Source organism: Papio anubis, chromosome 3 (genome assembly GCF_008728515.1).
Source record: "Papio anubis isolate 15944 chromosome 3, Panubis1.0, whole genome shotgun sequence".
Lineage (NCBI taxonomy): Eukaryota > Metazoa > Chordata > Mammalia > Primates > Cercopithecidae > Papio > Papio anubis.
In genome coordinates, this window is record NC_044978.1 from 61197500 (window position 1) to 61215203 (window position 17704).

General features: G+C 38.6%; 1 long non-coding RNA gene across 1 annotated transcript; it reads left to right on the forward strand.

Annotated features, from left to right (window-relative positions):
• The first annotated feature begins 7338 nt into the window (after nucleotides 1–7338).
• Nucleotides 7339–15062, forward strand: LOC103884626. Its single transcript, XR_647281.4, has 3 exons — nucleotides 7339–7571; nucleotides 14093–14191; nucleotides 14918–15062. It is a non-coding gene; the product is annotated as an uncharacterized LOC103884626 (long non-coding RNA).
• Nucleotides 15063–17704: the final 2642 nt, after the last annotated feature.

Below are 17704 nucleotides of genomic sequence, written 5' to 3' on the forward strand. Positions count from 1 at the left end.
GACAGGATGATCCGATGGGAAAACTGTGTGGGTATTGTGGGAAATATTAAAAAGACATACTTAAAACCCCTCCTGGAAGGGCACACAGGAAACAAATGGGGGAACTGAGAGAAAAATGGAAAGCAGGATTTTTCACCATATACCTAGGTGTTTTTTTGAGCCATGTGAATGTAAAATCTACTCTAAAAAGAATTAAAATTATTTTTTAAAAATATTAAGATCCCAATTTGGAAGGCCTAAACACTAAGGAGTTATGATGTTTTCTTTTCAGCAACACTGAATGACATTATTTACGTGGCATTTAAGAAAAGTAGTCTGGCATCAGAGGACAGGGTAGAGGGTGGTGGGAGGATCTAGCACCTTTTTAGATACTTTGAAAGCAGAGGCTTAGGCCGGGCATGGTGGCTCACATCTGTAATCCCAGCACTTTGGGAGGCCAAGGCGGGTGGATCAACTGAGGTCAGGAGTTCAAGACCAGCCTGGCCAACATGGTGAAACCACGTCTCTACTAAAAATATAAACATTAGCTGGGCATGGTGCCTCACACCTGTAATCTCAGCTACTCCGGAGGCTGAGGCAGGAGAATCGCTTGAACCTGGGAGGCGGAAGTTGCAGTGAGCTGAGATCGTGCCATTGCACTCCAGCCTGGTGACAGGAGCAAAACTCCATCTTTAAAAAAGAGAAAAAGAAAGAAAAAAAAAAAAGCAGAGGCTTAAACTTTTGTTTATAGCTCTGGTTAGTGGTTTCCACCCAGTAGGCTCTCATAGCATATTCACTGCTACTGTGGTTATTATTGCTGCTACTGAAGATAATAGCATTGATGATGGTGAGGACCATAAGGATGCAATGATACCATTTGGTGCAGTAGGGATTCAGGAAGCTTTTGGAGTAGTACGCACAGAGGCGATGTTTGATGCCGACGCCTCAAAATCCCATCTCCCCTCCTGACAACCACTGTTCTAGTTCAGAATGCTGATCTTGTTGCCAATTGTCACTTCTTTCCCATCCAAAGGATCCTTTACACAGTGAAGTCACCCATGTTCTCCAGAGATCTGTCTCCTTCCCAGAATCTCACATTGAGTCCAAAGGCTGTTCAGATCCAAATTTCTCACTAATTGCTTCCCTGTCTCAACTCGTTTCTTCCCTATATGATAGGCCAGCTCTGGAGCTCTGGCCCTCCACTCCAATGAGAAGCCTGTCTGGCCTTCAAATGCAGTTGTTATAGGGATCCTTGTCCATCTTTTCTGCAATGTTTTTCATCTCAAAATTCTACTCAAACATCACCTTCACTTAAAAAACATTTAGGGCCAGGCGCACTGGCTCATGCCTGTAATCCTAGCATTTTTGAAGGCCAAGGTGGGGGATCACTTGAGGTCAGGAGTTCGAGACAAGTCTGTCCAACATAGCAAAACCCTGTCTTTACTAAAAACACAAAATTAGCCAGGTGTGGTGGTGGGCGCCTGTAATCCCAGCTACTTGGGAGGCTGAGGCAGGAGAATCGCTTGAACTCAGGAGGCGGAGGTTGCAGTGGGCTGAGATTGCGTCACTGCACTCCAGCCTGGGCAACAAGAGCAAACTCCATCTGAAAAAAAAAAAAAAAAAAAAATCACACACCTTTTTAACAGTGAATAAAATAGAGTTTTTGCCATTGTGAAATGCACAAATGTTAGAACGATCTTCAGTGAACTATCTACTATGGTAAAAAAAAAAAAAAGGTCTCAGTCTCGTGTGGGGCAATAGAGGATAAAGCAGTCAAAAAAAAAAAAAAATGCAAAATCCTTTTATATTTAGAGCTTCCCAGTTTAAAAAGTACTTCTCATTTAACCCTCACAACAACTCTGTGGGGTGGACATTGTCTCCAGTTTTTTTGTTTTGTTTTGTTTTTTTGAGACTGAGTTTCACTCTTTTTGCTCAAGCTAGAGTGCAATGGTGCGATCTCAACTCACTGCAACCTCTGCCTCCCAGATTCAAGCGATTCTCCTGCCTCACCCTCCTGAGTAGCTGAGATTACAGGTGTCCACCACCACGCCTGGCTAATTTGTATTTTTAGTAGAGACGGGGTTTCACCATGTTGGCCAGGCTGGTCTTGAACTTCTGATCTCAGGTGACCCACCGGCCTCAGCCTTTCAAAGCTCTGGGATTACAGGCACGAGCCTCCGCAGCCAGCCCTGTTCCAGTTCTTAACCAAAAAAGTTGAGATTGACAGAATTAGAATATGGGTTCTGGAAGCGACAGACTGGGTTTTGATTTCTGGCTCTGCCACTCGCTGGGTGAGTCCTTGAGCAAGTGACTTAATTAACTTAAGGTTCTGTTCCTTCATATGAAACAAGTGACTAACAGGATGTACCACACACAACTGCCATGAGGGTAAAATGAAAAGTACATAAAAGCTTTCCCCGTGGAGTCTGCCAAATGATGATTACTTAACACCCGTGCTCTTTCCCTTCTTACTCCACAGGCTTTTCCTTGAAGCTGTCTCCAGTTCACCCCTCTTGGTTTCAGCCACTCACATCCTGTCCCCTTCTTTCCAACTAGCTTTATGATTATTTTCTGAGCACCTGTGGATTTCTGCTTCTCTATCTCTATGAAGTTACCTAGTCTGTAATTTTTCAAAAATTATGTTCAAATCTGTTTTTATGGTGGTAAAATACAATATGTATAACATAACATTTACCATTTTAAGTGTACAATTCAGTGGCATTAAACACATTGACAACATTGTGCAACCATCACTGCTCCCTGTTTCCAAAACTTTTCCATTGCCCCGAACAGAAACGCTATACTCATTAAGCAACAATTCCCATTTCCCTTTCCCTCAACCCCTTGGTAATCTTTAATCTAGGTTCTGTCTCTGAGCTTGCCTATTCTAAGTATCTCATAAAAGTGGAATCATATGTACCCAAAATAATTGATATTTTACAAAGTGAAATCATAAAATATTCCTTTCATGTCTGACTTCTTTTGTGTAGCTTGTTTTTAAGGCTCATCTACGTTGTCGTGTGTATCAGAATTCCATTCCTCTTTATGGCTGAGGAATAGCCATTGTACGGATGGACCTCATTTTGCTTATCCAGTCATCTGCCAATAGGTACTTGGATTGGTTCAGCCTTTTAGCTATTGTGAATAATGCTAACATTAGTGTACAATTATGCGTTTGAGTCCCTGTTTTCAATTCTTTTAAACACAGACCTAGGGGTGAAATTGCTTGTCATATAGTAACTCTAAGTTTAATATTTTGCGGAACTGCCAAAGTATTTTCCACAGGGGAGGCACCATTCGTATTTCACCAGAAATACGTAAGAGTTCTAATTTCTCCACATCATCACCATTTGTTATTTTCTGATTCTGTTTTGTTTAGTTTGCTTTAGAATAGCCCATTCAACTGGGAATGACAGTAAGAGGAGCTAAAAAAAAAAAAAAAAAAAAAAGTCCATTAGTCGTTAGGGAATAACTCGAGTTTTTCTCATTTGGGTTTTGATCTGCATTTCCCTAATGACTAATGATGTTGAGCATCTTTTCATGTGTTTATTGGCCTTTTGTATATCTTCTTTGGAGAAATGTCTATTCAAGTCCTTCATCTATATTTGAATTGAGGTTTTTTGTAATTGAGGTATAGGAGTTCCTTATATATTCTGGATACTAATCCCTGATCAGATATGTGATTGGTAAATATTTTCTGCCATAATTTGTTTTCATTCTCTTTGTGGTATATTTTGATGCACAAAAGTTCTTAATTTCGATGAAGTCCAACATCTATTTTTTCTTTTGTTGCCTGTGCTTTTGTTGACATATGTAAGAAACCATTGTCAAATTCAAGGTCATGAAGATTTCCTCTACGTTTTCTTGTAAGAGTTTTATAGTTTGTCTTAAATTTAGGTCTTTGGTTCATTTTGAGTTAATTTCTATATATGGTATAATTAAGGGTCCAACTTCATTATGGATATCCCTGCATGTGGATATCCAGCTTTCCCAGAACCATTTGTTGAATAGGTGATCCTTTTCCCATTGAATGATCTTGTCTCTCCTGTCAAAAATTAATTGACTATACTGTCATGTTGCTTAACAACAGGGATACATCCTGAGAAATGTGTCATTAGGCAATTTCATCATTGTGAAAACATCATAGAGTGTACTTAGACAAATCTGGATGGTATAGCCTCCTATACACCTAGCTTATATAGTATAGCCATTGTTCCTAGGCTACATATCTGCACAAATGTTACTCTACTGAATACTGTAGGCAACTGTAACACAGGTAAGCATTTGTGTATCTAAACATACCAACCAGGAATCTCTGATACAGGTTCTGTCTCTGAAGTTGCCTATGCTAAGTAGCTCATAAAAGTAGACTCATATATACAGGAAATATGGTAAAGGTACAATAAAAATACAGTATAAAAGATAAAAATGTTATACCTGTTTAGGGTACTTACCATGAATGGAACTTGCAGGATTGAAAATTGCTCCAGGTGAGTCAGTGAGTGAGTGGTGAGTGAATGTCAAGGCCTAGATATTACTTTATGCTACTGTAGATTTTATAAACACTGTACACTTAGGCTACACCTTATAAAATATATTTGTCTTTCTTCAATAAATTAACCTTAGCTTACTGTAACTTTTTTACTTTATAAGCGTTTCAATTTTTTTAATGTTTTGACCCTTTTGTAATAACACTTAGCTTAAAACTAAGTGTTAATACATATACTATACAAAAAGTTTCAAAAACAGGTGTGCAAAGAGTTTTTTTAATCCTTGTCCTATAAGCTTTTTTCAACTTTTAAAATTTTTTGTTTTCTTAACTTTTTAAACTTTAAAAACAACTAAGACAAAAATCCTTTCTTTATATGCTTATTCCGTAAGCTTTTCTCTGTTTTGAAAATTTTTTATTTTTTTAACTTTTTAAACTTTTTTTAAAAAAAACTAAGACACACACATATTAGCCTAGGCCTGTATACATAAGGTCAGGATCATCAATATCACTGTCTTCCCCTTCACATCCAGTCCTACCAGAAGGTCTTCAGGGGCAATGAAACACAAGGAGCTGTCATCTCCATGATAACAATGCCTTCTTCTGGAATGCCTCTTGAAGGACCTGCCTGAGGCTGTTTTACAGTTTTGTTTTGTTTTTAATAAGTAGAAGGAGTAAACTCTAAAAGGATCATTGAAAAATAGAATCAATACATAAACCAGTTACATAGTTGTTTATTGTCAAGTACTATGTACTGTACATAATTGTATGTACTATACTTTTATGACTGGCAGCAGAACAGGTGTGTTTATACCAGCATCACCACAAACATGTGAGTAATGTCATGACATTATGACATCACTAGGCAATAGGAATTCTTTAGTTCCATTATCTTTTTTTTTTTTTTTTTAGATGGAGTTTTGCTCTTGTTGCCCAGGCTGGAGTGCAATTACATGATATCAGCTCACTGCAACCTCTGCCTCCCGGGTTCAAGCAATTCTCCTGTCTCAGCCTCCTGAGTAGCTGGGATTACAAGTGCCCGTCATTATGCTCAGCTAATTTTTGATATTTTTAGTAGAAAGGGGGTTTCACCCCTTAGCTAGGCTGGTCTCTAACTCCTGACCTCAGGTGATCTGCCCACCTTGGCCTTCCAAAGTGCTGGAATTACAGGCATGAGCCACCACCTCCCACCCAGTTCCATTATCTTATAGGACCACTATTGTACATACAGTCCATTGTTGACCAAAATGTCATCATACAATGCATGCCTGTATATGTGAGGATTTATTTCTAGACACACCATTCTATTCCATTGGTCTATATGTCTGTCTGCATGCCAGCACCACACTGTTTTGATTACTATAGTTTTGTAGTAAGTGTTGATGTTGGGAAGTGTGGGTCTTCCAACTTTGTTCTTTTTCAAGACTGTTTTGGTTGTCATCATTTTTATGCCAGTGAACTTGAGTATGTGGTGGATACATTCAAGAGAAAAACAGGAAACTCAAAATTCAGGTTATCTCACTGTTCTCCACCTCTGGCAAGATCCCATTTAATGTCTTTGGTCAGATTGGTCCACCCTGCACTCCTAGCAGTATATTGCAGCTTGTGGTCACATTACAGCTAAATGGACATGGCATACGGCACTGTAATTAAGGGATATATGAGAACTCCAACAGGGTACAATATTGGAAAGAGCACTGCACAAGGGGACCAGAATCAGAATTCTAGTCCTGCCTCTGCATTTAAAAGCAGTGGGCCTTAATTCTCTTAGCTCTGTAAGGCTCAGTTTACTCATGCTTTCATTTTCATTGATCTGTAAAATGGGGATTATACTACCTGCCCTGTCTACCTCACAGAGATATCTTGAGGCTCAAGTGACATAAAGTGTGTGAACAGGTTTTCGTGTACTGTAAAGCACTCTAACACAGAAGCTATTATCACTCACACAACTATTGATCATCCGTCCCAAGAGCTATGAAGCATTTGGTCAGGTCCTTAATAACTGTTAAGTAGAATTTTCTGGTCATAAAAGTTCACAGATACTCCAAAGTTCATCAATAAGAGTTTGTCTGGTTTTAGTCGACAGCTTTTTAACCCATCACGCTTCATGTCAACAACCAAGAAGAAGCAATGCTCTATAACACACTGTTTTAATCCATCTATTTCACACAGCCAAGGGTGAGGACCTTGTGAGAAGCCTGGAAGCCTGTGAGAGATGAAACTCACAGGCATCTGGGAAAGCCTCTCATTCAATCTTTCGAACCTGAAAGGAAATATACTATTGCTGATTCATTTATGAGATTGCCTTCGGCTGGTGAAATAGCAAGAGCTACTCACAACAGGAGGGCTCTTAAAAAGACAAAATAAGAGAAAACAACAAAAGCCCTCCCCATTAGCTGTTGGTTTCCTTATAAGCAATTGCCAGGACTCTGGCAGCAGTCGTTTTGGGGCCCTCTTGACAGGATTCACACACAATCCACAGAAGGTAGAAAGAAATCTCTTCATCTCTGCATGTTAATTAAGGAGGACAGATGGCCCTGTGATTATTCAACCATATGTAGGTCAAGACTAAATGAATTAATAAGCAACTTAATTCTCAGCCGCCTCCAAGAGCTTATGAGGCATCTATGAACAAACAATTGCCATAGTATCCTGGGAAACAGGAGATGGGGGCAGGGAGAGAGATTAAATTTCCGTCATTGCACACTAAGTTCCACAGCCTAGGAAAGGACATCTTAATCCCTCTACCACGTATTGTCTTCCACACAATATTTGGGATAAGAAAATGAGTCCAAATTTATCTTAGTTATCCAGGTATATGTTGTATAACTGCAGCCCATAGGGTCTCTTTTTTAAAAAGTTAAGCTTGATGGATTACTTTAGGACTGAAAAGCAAAGAAAGTAGAGCCTAGAGTCATAAAGAGAAATGTAAGAAGCCGGGCAGCACATGCTGGGGCCAAAGCAGGGGTCAGAAAACAAGTTCTGAAAAGGCTTAGAGGAGCACGAAGCTGCTGTCGCTGGGACTGCCAGAGTTAGAGCTCGATCTGGACCTGAAGAGCCAATTGGGGAGAAAAGGGGATCATTACTATATTGAGTGCAAAAGGTAGGAAACTGTGCAAGGCATGCAAGGGGCAGTAATCAAACCAGTGTGAGCAGAGACAGATGATGCAAGGGAACTGAGGGAACAGCTGGCACAGGTGATCGGCAGCAAGGACAGCCCTGGATGGCAGCAGTGCTGGCTGCTTTCAGGAGAAACCAGTCTGTCCTCCTCCCAGTGTTCCTGCCAGACTCCACACAATAGAAATTTAAAACCCTTCAGGCGTTTGTATTGGAAAAAGTATTTCTTTCCTCCTCCCCACTGCTCCCAACTCTTCCCCAAGTGTGAGTGATTGATGAGACTGGCAGAGGAACTGAGCTGCCCTGCTCAGCTCCTCTCTCCCTTCCTCTTACCGGCCGTAAATCCCTGTGGAACTGACTGATTTTCCCTCCTCTCTTCCTCCTCTTCTAAGTGTTAAGCTGGTTGCCTCTAAGGAGAGGCCTTCATTTGTCCAGCTGTCTCTGGATGGCAAGTTTAATTATCTGAGCAAAGGCATAGGTATTAAACCCAGTTGTCAAATCCAGCATTATTGGTAGTGATGGCTATTTTGCTCCCTTTCTGTCTGACTCCTAGGTATATCTGATTTGTTGCAGCACACTAAAGGGGAACAAAGGGGGCATAATTTATTATCTCCTGCTTAAAAATCCCAATACCCACAAGTCCAGAAGGGATATACATACATGCTGTACTATTTGTCTTTATAACAAAACCAAATGCTTTTGCACCACACATTGTCTTCTACATGGTATTTGGGCTGTTAAGACCAGTCAACAGCAACACATCTTAGTTTCTCAGCCTTGTGAAGTTTAGGAACTTTCTTAAAAAAAATTTTTTTTAAATATGCATATAACACAAAATTCAAAAGGTGATAGGGTAAAAATTCTCTCTCATATAACTCTTTCTACAGGCAGTCATTATTATCACTTTACTATTTATCCTTGTAAGGATATTCTTGTATACAGTATGAACATATTTGTCTATTTTTTAAACCAAAAGGTGGAAGACACAGTGCTGTGTGCCTTACCTGTTTTAGTTAATATATCTTACAGATCACTCCTTAAGGAATATTCCATTCTTCCTTATCAACTGTTGAGCTGTCATACTTAATAGAATTCAATTACATGACCATACAATAAAAATTAATCACTTTTATTGACAAATACTCAAGTTGCTTATAATCTTGTGCTATTTAAAGTAAAGACTATATGAGTATTTACATCTTTGCACACAGGTGCAAAGATTTTGTTTGCAGGGCAAATTCCTAGAAGTGGAATTGCCAGGTCAAATGGCAAATGCACTTAAAATTTTGAAAGCTATTGCTAAATTTTTAACCACAGAGGTTTTGTGCCAATTTATACTCCTACCAACATTGGCTACTGATTTTCAAACTACGGTTCTCTTGTGACTTTCTCTGATCCCTTCCTAAATACAAGAACTTTAGCAACAAATCTGAATTTTAAGGTAGCTCATGAAGGAATAGAAAGGTCAGGCAATGCCAGGTATTATTTTAACTGCATCTTCCCTGTTTAGCACACAGGAACTTTTGCAACTCCACAGCCTTCCCTAGCTTCCGTTCCAGCTGTGGCCACTAGCGTTTATCCGATGTCTCAATAGATACACACTGTAATCAGGGGTATTAGATAAAGAAATTGCTAACTTAATGTCTTATTTCTCTCAGGGATTTAAAAGAATTAAAGGAAATAAGCACAGATTGCAGTTGACCTGGTTAACTCTGGTATCACTTTGGATCTACTTAAAATAGGAGTCACGTGGAACACAAGGGAGGAGGTTCATAAAGCACATATTATAATTTAGGGTACATAGAAAATCATTACACCCACTTAAAAGCAATCTTTTGAGTGACTTTAAAATATGAGAGCTATTTTCATTGCATGGTAGACTAAAACCAAGGCAAATGAAAGCAAATGTGCGCTTTCTTCTCACTTTTCCTTTATATACAGCCTCGCCAACCTTTCCAGATGTCCTCCAAAATAGGGTCCCATCCAGTATCATTTTGCCATGTAACAGAGCTTCTTCTCTTGGCTCACACTACATGTTCTAAAATTATCCTTTCTCTCCCAAATAAGTTCTTTCCCCTCTGTACCTAATTTTTTAATCTACTCTCAGAAATATGGGCTCTGATGAATTAATTTTCACCTGAGTGGCTAATTTTTCCTTCCTAGAAGTACTTAAGATTTTTAATAGCAAGAGCAGGTTAGTGCCAGATAGCACTTTACATGTATTTTCATTTAATTTATTGAAGGAGAATAAGGGCCAATGGGTTAATCTAACTTGCCCAGTCGTATAGCAAAAGCAGAGTTTGGATGCAGGGCTACTTAACTCCAAAGCATGCCCTTTCCCCCTTTCATCAGTGCATTTACACTTTTTTGCTTGAAAACCCCCTAAAATAATTTTCATAAACTATATATCCCTCACGAAGCTTTAAGTTGACATCTAAATTTTTTATAATTTTAAATAATTGCATAGGTCATAATTTCCAGCATATTATAAATTTCATTTTAAGTGAATCCAATGAAATCCAAATAAAACATTTGGATCTATTTTTAAAAATATATGAGCAAGTTATTCTTTTTTTTTTTTTTTTTTTTTTTTGAGACGGAGTCTCGCGCTGTCGCCCAGGCTGGAGTGCAGTGGCCGGATCTCAGCTCACTGCAAGCTCCGCCTCCCGGGTTCACGCCATTCTCCGGCCTCAGCCTCCCGAGTAGCTGGGACCACAGGCGCTGCCACCTCGCCCGGCTATTTTTTGTATTTCTTAGTAGAGACGGGGTTTCACCGTGTTAGCCAGGATGGTCTCGATCTCCTGACCTCGTGATCCGCCCATCTCGGCCTCCCAAAGTGCTGGGATTACAGGCTTGAGCCACCGCGCCCGGCCTGCAAGTTATTCTTTAACATTTAGAAAGCTTACATCTTTCCTTTTTCTCCTTGAGCTTGTATTTCTATCCGATTTTTTCTGGATTTTTGTCATAATGCTTTTATATTTGAAAATATTATTGACCACCAGATACGTATATGTATTACAACAAAAATAAGTACATAATTTAAAATTTTATTTAACTCTGACTATAAGTGGTTCTAGTTGATAAAAATTTTTCTTGAGTTATTACAAATATTAATACATAATTGATCGAGACACCAAAAATAGATACACATTCTGGTAATTATTAAACATAAGCAATAAATTTGTTATTATCACTTAAGATAATATTAGCTACTGTTACAGATAAAGTACAAAATCTTGTGGCTTAATATAATTAAAAGCTGTTTCTTGATTTAATATAGAGTTCCCAAAAGGACTAGGTGGTGATTCGGGGCCACTCCTCAGGGCTCTGTTGTTTTCAACATATGGCTTCCGTATAGCTGAAGAAGAAAGGAATGAGCATGAAGATGGCATGTGGCCAAGTCTAGTAGTGGAGCCCCTTACTTCATCTGCTTTCCAATAACCAGAACCAATTATATTGGCAAACCTGAAAGAGCAGGAGGGCAGGAATGCAGTCTAGCATTCTAGAAATGCATTGGGTAAATAGCTCGACAATCTTGGCCACAGATTTACTGGAAATGCATGTCTTGAGAAAAATCATGATTCAACTTTTAAAATAAATCTAATGAAATAGAATGCTTTAGTCTACTAAAAACAAATTTAGCAGCTATTTTTAAAATAATATATTTTGTAAATTAAAAGTTAACAATTTTAAACATTTTATAAGATGAGGACTCATAGTAATTGTAATGCATATTTTATGATTTGACAAAAATGTGTTCTAATTCCCTCATTGAATAATACAGTGTACAGTAGCCACAATATACAAAGCTTTACCCATAAATATTTATAAAGAAGAGAAATTTAGCAAGTCTTATGGGTTTATGATAGCTCAATGAATTATTATGAAGATTTCACCTATGTGTGGCCCATGACAGCTTGCATATCTACAGCAGTATTTGGGATGGGTCAGAACAATGCCTTTCTTTTATAAAGTGGAAGAAAACAAATTAGGAATTTGTGCACCTTTTCTCCTTCTCCTCTTCCTCCTTCTTTTTTGTAGAGACTGGATTTCGCTATTTCCTCAGGCTGGTCTCGAACTCTTGACCTCAAGTGTTTCTCCCACTTTGGCCTATGAAAGTGCTGGGATTATAGGCATGAGCCACTGCACCTCTCAGGAATTTCTAAAGGTGGGGTTTTTTGACAAATCAATGAAAGATTTTGATACCTTCTCTTGGCCCTTGAACTAGACTATATCCTCTGTTTCACTCACTAGGACTTTTAATGTAGCAGTACTAACAATGAAGCTTTGTTCAGGATCAAGGTAACACAATAATTATCCTGAATCAATTGTGTAAAGCTTTAAAAAACCAAGCAAGTAGGTTCAGCTATAACCATATTTCAATCTCATGTATAGTTCCATTCCCTGGATGATGGCTAGAAGGATTTCTAGTTATAGTCTGTTGTATCAGTCTTCACTCTTTTGGCTCTTATGTGTTTTACCTCTTCAGCACTTGTGATATTGTTTAAAACACCTTACGTATTTGAGTATCACTTTTGCGGAGAAATTAAAAATAAATAAATATAAATATCTTACATATATTGTCCTTGTATAAGAATTTAGGTAAAATATTATGTTATATATACCAGATGTCATGATAGTTATTTTAGATGACAGGATTTCAGGATATTCCTTCCATCTTTCCTCCTCTTTTCTTTCACTCTTTCCTTTATTATTTTTTGTTGGAAATATAATGGTAACTAAGATAGACAATATTCCTGACCTCTTATTTATAGTTGAGAGAAGGAGGTAAAATACAGTTTTACTTGGGTAATAACTTCCATGATATTCTTTTTTATTCTGAAAATATCCTTATGATTATTTGAGCTATTACTATATCACTTTAGGCACTAGTGATTTAAATAACATGTTGTTATAATAACACTAGTGATTTAAATAACTAGTTCAGGCACTAGTGATTTAAATAACATGTTGAGGCCGGGTGTGGTGGCTCAGGCTTGTAATCCCAGCACTTTGGGAGGCTGAGGCAGGCAGATCACGTGAGATCAGGAGTTCAAGACCAGCCTGGCCAACATGACGACACCTGTGTCTACTAAAAGTACAAAAATTAGCTAGGTGTGGTAGCATGTGCCTGTAATCCTAGCTACTCAGGAGGCTGAGGCAGGAGAATCACTTGAAGCCGTGAGGCAGGAGGTTGCAGTGAGCCAAGATCGCACCACTCCGCTCCAGCCTGGGTGACCGAGGAAGACTCCATCTCAAAAAAATTAAAATAAATAAATAAATAACATAGTTGAAATGGAAAAATATGACAAATATGAAAAGTTTCAGGAATAGTCATTAGAGATTGGTTCTAGGAAATTGTGTCAATATGCTTTAAAGTGAATATAATGGTATCAAGTTCATTTCAATACATTCATGCGCCAAGTCAAAAATTGTATTGTATGTAATCCATAAACTTTAAGGTTTTGAAAATAAATTTTTATTCAATAGCTAAATATTACCTAGAATGAGAACCTCCATCTAGGCTTCCTAGAAACCTATACTGTAATCTTTAAAATAATTAAACAGGCCAGGCACACAGTGCTCATGCCTGTAATTCCAGCACTCTGGGAGGCTGAGGTGGGAGGATCAATTGAGGTCAGGAGTTCGAGATCAGCCTGGCCAACCTGGCGAAACCCCATCTCTACAAAAATAGAAAAGTTAGCCGGGCATGGTGGTGTGTGTCTGTAGTCCCAGCTACTCGGGAGGCTGAGGCACGAGAGTTGTTTGAACCTTGGAGGTGGAGGTTGCAGTGAGCCGAGATCTCACCACTGTGCTCCAGCCTGGGCGAAACAGTGAGACTCTGCCTCAAAAAAATAAAATAAAATAAAATAAAAATGTATTGTTTATTAAAACGCAGAACAACAATAAAGCTGGCTGAAGATCAAAATAATGATCAAAATAATCTGGTGGTCCAAGAGGTTACCTGCCTCCCCTGCAGGCTCTGCCTGTGGCCTGGATAAACCAGCTTTTTGCCTTCAGTGGTGGGCAGACACCAATGTCATTTGCTATTTCCACAATCCTCAATCGGAATGTCTACTGGAGACAGGTCTTAACACAAGTAGAGGAAAAAGCTGGTACAAATATACCTGTAATAAAACTGACTTAAAGAGCAAGTTATTCCCCTTCTTGGGAATAAAGACAACTTCTCTTGGTGGGAGATAAATTTTTGTTAAAGTTGTTATCTAAAAGTTATTAAAAATGTCCCAGAGCAGAAAAAAAGTAAACAGAAATATGGTTTGTAAGATGCAAGTCAAACTTGGAAGTGGTATTGGTGGGGGGTGGGGCAGTGACTGGAGTGTCACTGAGCCCAGGAGAGGTCACGGGAAGGCAAGTTCTCATATCCTGCTTAGGAACGAGATGTTGAGATGAGCAGAAGTAATCGACCATGGTGATTCTGGGAAAACATAAAAAGCAAAATTGTTAAAAAACAAAGCGAAAGAACTAAAACTGAAGGTGTGATTTCAGATTCATGGTGACTGCTTCATGGAAATCATGCTCTCGTCACTTGTTCAAGGTCAGTAGAAATAACGGCATCTAAGCAACTCTACTACTTCTCACATGGAGGTAAGTGAACCACCACAAGGGCAGAAAAGCGTTCATAAATCACTATGTTAGGACAATGAAACAATTAGAATCAGACTTTTCCTTACTAATTACAATGTTTTAAGTAGATTAATTTCCCATGAAAATTCAAAATTATATTCACAGCCCACTGAAGAAAATATCTTGCAATACCTGGAGATAATTTGTCCAGCGCTTAGCCCTAATGATAGCTCATGTTTACTAAGTGTTTACTGTACCACCAGGTACTGTGTTACATGCTGTGCATTTATTCTTCAGGACCCTATGAGGTAAGTGTAATTTTGTAGATAAAGGACTGTAACTTAGTGAGAGGGGCCAAGATTCAACTCATGTTTCTAACAAATAAGCTGTCTCTAGAGCAGCAGTTAACTAAATTTTGGCTCTCACAGACCACTTCCCTTAAAGTCAATCCATTGACTCATCAAAATAAGTCTCACCTCAGATTATACTTAAAGGCATTCAACTGGAAACCAGAAAATGTTAACATTAAGCATTACAGTACTGTGATAACGTTTGTGTTACAATGAAAGTCTAATGAATCTTAAAACACATGGAGAAAGGTACTCAATTTTGTAGACTTGGAATACTATCTGGAAAAAACACAAAACAATAGCAGCACATTCTGGTTTCTAGAATTTATTGAAGCTAATATGTGTAGTATATTGTTAGAAACCATTCTATTAACCACATTATTTCTTAATTTGCAAGGAAAAAAACAGGCTTATTGTAAAGAACTCAGAAAACTGGCACGGAGTGTAAAGTCAGAAGTGATTCCTATTAATTAACCTTGTGGGATATTTCCTTCAAGTCGAACAGTTCAGAATCTTCAGTTGTCAATAATAACCCTAAATAAATTAATGCAAAATTTCTAAGCAAATTCTAAATAAAATTCTCAGTTTCATTTGTATTTTACCTTATCTAATTCTAGGAAAACATTTAAACACATGGATGATATTGTTTCCTAATCATAATTTCCTCCCAAAAGATTTACCATATATTGTAAATCATTTATCACATAATGTATGTTTTTAAATATTCCATTAGACCCTCCATTAACGCAGAGGATGCCTATCATAAAAAAAAAAGCAGTCTTAACCACAACAATCCAATCTTGATTTATAATACTTAAGAATCATTACAGTTGAGTTCGAAAGTCAGCGGTTCTGTGTTCTATTTCACGCTGTTAAAGAACAATCTGGTTAAGATGAAGAGCCTAGGCTCTGAAGCCAGATTACTGGAGTTCAAACCCTAGCTCAGCCATTCAACTACTTGTGTGATAACACTTTGTTCTAGTTACAAGAGTAACATCTAGTTTTAAGTTTCTCAAGTTTTAGGCAGGATCCATTCATTAACTTGCTCTGTGACTTAACTACATGGCTTAGGTTAGCCAGGAGATATACCTTAAAATCTGCTTGCTTTGTTCACATCTCAAGAGAGTTAATAAAAAAAATAATGCTAATGAAGTACTTCAAACTCTTAAGTGAAAGGACAAAATACCAAAGCAATAGGATTTCCATTTTTAATTATACACAAGTCTTAATGTTATCATATATATTTACTCATAACCAAATAACTAATGCAAATTTAATAACTAGGGCAATGCCTAACCACGTAATGAGTTGTGAGACACACATATGACTATCAGGAATGCAAGAGTAATTGATATAATTATATCACCACAAGATGGAGTAAGAGGTCTCAAAAACACACACATACTCACTTTCCTGTCAAAAGTCTACAGATATGACATTCCGTTCTGCCATCTCATGGTGCTATAATTAGATATTATTCTGTTGGATCAGCCTCCTATGCAAGAATAAAATAAAAATAATAAGCAGTTTCATAAAAGCCAAGAAATTAGTTGAAGGAAAACATTAAGCACACAAAGGAAAGTGGTGACACTACTTTCTAAAATGGCAAAAAGCATGACAGAATGCCAGAGTGGAGTTCCAAACTAACGTAAGTTTAAAAAATAAAATCTAGCCAGGCACAGTGGCTCACGCCTGTAATCCCGGCACTTTGGGAGGCCGAGGTGGGTGGATCACCTGGGGTCGGGAGTTTGAGACCACTCTGACCAACATAGAGAAACCCCATCTCTATTAAAAATACGAAATTAGCCAGGCATGGTGGCACATGCCTGTAATCCCAGCTACTCAGGAGGCTGAGGCAGGATAATTGCTTGAACCCGGGAGACAGAGGTTACAGTGAGCCAAGATCGTGCCATTGCACTCCAGCCTGGGCGACAAGAGCAAAACTCCGTCTCAAAAAAATAAAAACAAAAAATATATGTATTTTAAAACTAAAATAATACCACTTTAAAAAGATAACTCTCTTCCTAATTCCTTTAGTGTAGAGAATGTCAAAGACAGTTTCAACTAGTCTCTTAAAAGGAGGACAAGGGGCCGGGTGCGGTGGCTCAAGCCTGTAATCCCAGCACTTTGGGAGGCCGAGACGGGCGGATCATGAGGTCAGGAGATCGAGACCATCCTGGCTAACATGGTGAAACCCCGTCTCTACTAAAAATACAAAAAACTAGCCGGGCGAGGTGGCGGGCGCCTGTAGTCCCAGCTACTCGGGAGGCTGAGGCAGGAGAATGGCGTAAACCCGGGAGGCAGAGCTTGCAGTGAGCTGAGATCCGGCCACTGCACTCCAGCCTGGGCGACAGAGCGAGACTCCGTCTCAAAAAAAAAAAAAAAAAAAAAAAAAAAAAAAAAGGAGGACAAGGAGTTTGAATAACATTTTTAGCATTGCCTTTTTTATGACATTGAAAATTGTGCAAAATCATAAAAAAGGAAGCTCTAAGTTCTGTAGGGACTTTCATAAATTTTGGGTAGGACCATTTAGATTTATAGTCAATGATTGTCTTTTCATTAAATAGTAGTGCTTTTATTTGCTTGAGCTTTACATTCAGAATTTCTTTTTTTTTTTTTTTTTTTTGAGACGGAGTCTCGCTCTGTCGCCCAGGCTGGAGTGCAGTGGCCGGATCTCAGCTCACTGCAAGCTCCACCTCCCGGGTTTACGCCATTCTCCTGCCTCAGCCTCCCGAGTAGCTGGGACTACAGGCGCCCGCCACCTCGCACGGCTAAGTTTTTTCGTATTTTTTAGTAGAGACGGGGTTTCACCGTGTCAGCCAGGATGGTCTCGATCTCCTGACCTCGTGATCCGCCCGTCTCGGCCTCCCGAAGTGCTGGGATTACAGGCTTGAGCCACCGCGCCCGGCCCAGAATTTCTTTAAGGGGTATAGTTTTTAAAAATTTTACCCAAAAAAGTACATGCCATGTCAAACATACATAAGTAAAATTAGAAAGCAAAGGGTTAATATTCTTGATAAGTAATAATGCTCCATAAATTTATCAGAAAGAGATAATCACTCCAAAAGGAAAACATAAGGGGTATTTTCAAGCAATCTACAAACAATATGGTTAATAAGCAATAAAAATTATCACTTATTAGTGACCTGATTAAAATGGTGACATTAATAATGAGATTTAGTGG